This window comes from Desmodus rotundus, chromosome 4 (assembly GCF_022682495.2).
Source record: "Desmodus rotundus isolate HL8 chromosome 4, HLdesRot8A.1, whole genome shotgun sequence".
Classification (NCBI taxonomy): domain Eukaryota; kingdom Metazoa; phylum Chordata; class Mammalia; order Chiroptera; family Phyllostomidae; genus Desmodus; species Desmodus rotundus.
The window spans coordinates 122,843,234-122,846,780 of NC_071390.1; the positions used below are offsets into that span (position 1 = coordinate 122,843,234).

Here is a 3,547-nt window from a genome sequence, read left to right on the forward strand (position 1 = left end):
TAATATAACTGATTATTTCAAATTCTTCAAATATTAAAGTATATGCAAAACTACAAAAACAAGTATTACAAATTTATCATCACTCTTTTACTTAAAACTATTCTGAAACTCAACATTTTGAAATTAATTAATTTTGCCTATGACTTTTAATCCTGTTTTTAAAATATTGCTATATTTATGCCCATTATCATTTTATATCTTCTAATATGTTCATAGGACTTCAAAATTTGTGTAGGGTTTCAGGAAAATAAAAGATAATTATCAGGCTAACTCAGGTTATTAAATATAGAGTGTCTTCCATTGGGTTTTCTTTTTTTCCTAATCAGAGATCTTAGTTGGAAAGTCAGATCAGAACCTCAGACACCACACTCCCTGCAATCAAGTCCCTTTGAGGTCGGCTGTGGAATGTCACCCATGCATTCTCCCTGAGTTGGCCAAGAATCACGGACCTGGGATATCACTTAGTGTCAACTGTCCTCTGCCCATCAGAACACTACTGCGGCCTGATGGGAGCGAGGCGGTTGGACCATCCAACTTTAATGATGACATAGATTCTAAGAGCTATAATCATACTTTCTCTGTATTAGAAAAAGTTTTATGTACTACAACACTGCTATCTCTTCTACAATATATCTTCCTATTATTCCTAATATTTGTCTTGTCCAAACACTGAATTATGAACATAAGGATAAGATTAACCACTTAGTGCTTGTCTCATAGAGTGGCCTCTTTGTATATAACATCATATGTGGGTTAACCTCTCCTTTCATATCCACTTGGGGGAAAAATTACATAACTGTCTAACAATTTATTCCTTTGCTTATAAAATTTTTGACTCACTGTAACTTACAAAGGTTTAGGTAGAAATTTGCATAGCATAAAGAAAGATTCAAGTACTTCCAACAACATGGCAGGCATTTTTTAAAGATTTTTAAAATGTATTCATTTTTAGAGAGGGGAAGGGAAGGAGAAGGAGAGGGAGAGAAACATCAATGTGTTGCTGCCTCTCACAGGTCCCCCACCTGGAGACCTGGCCCACTACCTAAGCATGTGCCCTTACTGGGAATTGAACCAGTGACCCTTTGGTTCACAGGCCAGTGCTCAATCCACTAAGCCACACCAGCCAGTGCCCATGGCAGGTATTTTAAAGTGTTTAAATCTATGCCCACTTTTACTAAACAAGAGAAACAAAAACAAAATAATCTAAATTATTTTAATAACATCTTAAATTTCACAGTCAGTAATATGACTTAAAAAATTACTAATTTGGAAATACATCTCTCCCTAGTTCCAGATTTTAAAACACTGTAAGAGGAAGTAGGCTGTATCCTCCTCCTTAGAATCACTGCCCTAAAATGTGTAAAGGTTGCTATCATATCTCTGGAAATCTTTTTTTCCTCCATGATAATATCCACTGTTCTTTCAAGCATTCTGAAATGCTTTAAGTATCATTGATGTCCTAAGATTTAAAGGTACACTGCAAATACACTATTTCCTTTTTTATGAAAAAGGAAATTTAGATACACTTTGTGTTCAAATTTACTCTAAAATCTGCCTTGAAGACTTAAGGCAAATGCAAACATTTAACGCCTGGGTACTAGGCAAGATTTGGACCATTCTATACATAGAAACAATTAATGCTTTGTGATTGAACGGGACATCTTTCAGACAAAGTGTGGAACAAGGAAAGTAAGCTGAGAACTGTGTCCTGAAGAACTAAGAAAGAACTCTGAAGGACAGGATGGGGTGGCAGCATGTTGTGTGAGCAAAGCTGGGTGGAGGTCGCACCTCCAACAGGAGGGTGTGTTCAGGCAACTCAGGGCAGAGCTGTGCACACTTCGTGGCCCTTGTGAAGTCGATATTTTTGTCAAGTTGCCATTAAGTTAAAGGGAGGGAAGGAGAGGAAGAAAGAAAGAAAGGAAATTTGTATCCATTTATTTTTAGTCCTGGTACACTTATTCCCACATGCACCCCAGCCCCAGACAAAATCTATTTAATATTTTACTGTCAGTTTTTTGTTCCACAACCAAATCATGTGTCCCTACTTTCATCTGTAGGTATTCTAACCGATGGAAATCTTTCTACTTTTCTTTTTAATACAAAAAGTGATATTCAGATTCTCTGGAAGTGATTCATGTACCATGAGCATTTCCATGATTAGAAAACAAAGACATAGAAACATTACTGTTCTTGAGCAAGAAATGTTTTATTATTTAATTTATGAAATATGTATTGAATATATTTAAATACATATAATTTTAGATTGAAATATACATATACTTTTGTAATTGCAATTCTAGCAAAAAACTATTCACTCAATATTAATGAAGAAAACAAAAATAGGATCTTTGATTTTTCCATAGTTAATAACTTTATTATACTTTTGTTCTGGGGCTCCATCATGATTTATAATAATAATACACCATGAATTTGTCTAGCTAAACAGCTTTTGTAAACAAGTTTTTTACACCGATGTGTAAATCCTTACTTCAAAAAGCAACAATGGAGATCATTAAGGCCAACCTTTTCATTTTCCAGAATAAATTTTTAAAAAATAGGAACATGGAAAAAGATTATGTTCTGTGCCTCCAGGTAACTAAATCCTAAGCTGGGTTTCGGCTTTGCTCCTTGTACTCCAAATTTGTGATTTTTCACTGCAAAAGACACCAGCATTATTAAGAAATTTGTGTTGTTGTGTTTTTTTTGGTTACTACAGAAATATTCATTTGATGACTCAGCAAAACCCTAATTCTCCCATCCTATTTTAGAGATGGATAAATTAAGATTTATAGAAAAGAAGCTAACAGTATTATCAATATATAAGAATAAAATAGAAATAAAAATGCATGAAGATCGGCTTTATTTGCTAGAGCACTTTTCATGGACAAAATGATTTTAATTACAGACGAGCAATTTCTAAAGAATGGAAACACTTAAATGATGCACTTATTTTTCTACACCTGCTAACAGGTGCTGAAATCTGTTTGGATTCTCTGAATAAAGATTTCTGTGGCCAAAATCTCATTATCATAAAACCCAAGATCAAAAAGACTGAAATATTGAGGCTGATTTAGTTTTCAAATGCAAAGCAGCAGCTGGATTAAAGCACAAGGCTACTGGAGAAACCCTGAGAAACAACTGACATCTCTCGTCACGGGATGTGCGCTCAGACAATGCGCAGACTGATTGGACACACCAACATGGCAACGTTCATCATGTTCTTATTCTAATAAGTTTCATCTCAGGAAACTGACATGTGGCAAGCTGCAGCAGGTTATTCTTCCACTCAACAAAGGAAAAAGAAGGTAATTGATACTTAGATGTCATAGGTAGAAATAAATTGCTTTTGCTAAGGTTATACTTACTTTTTAAAATAACACCATTTATAAAAGTTTTTGTCCAAGTAAAGTTTTTCTACATTATATATTCATATAAGGTCTATGCATATATGTATGTAAATATGAGTGTGTACATTCATTTATTGAAAAGAAGAAAAAATAAGGAAGGAAGGAAGGAAAGAAGGAAGGAAGGAAGGAAGAGAGGGAGG

At 34.5% G+C, this 3,547-nt stretch overlaps 1 non-coding gene across 1 annotated transcript; it reads right to left on the minus strand.

The window, feature by feature from the left end:
• Positions 1–327: 327 nt before the first annotated feature.
• Positions 328–569, minus strand: LOC112296401 (small Cajal body-specific RNA 6). Its single transcript, XR_002973877.2, has one exon. It is a non-coding gene; the product is annotated as a small Cajal body-specific RNA 6 (non-coding RNA).
• Between the last annotated feature and the right edge of the window lie 2,978 nt (positions 570–3,547).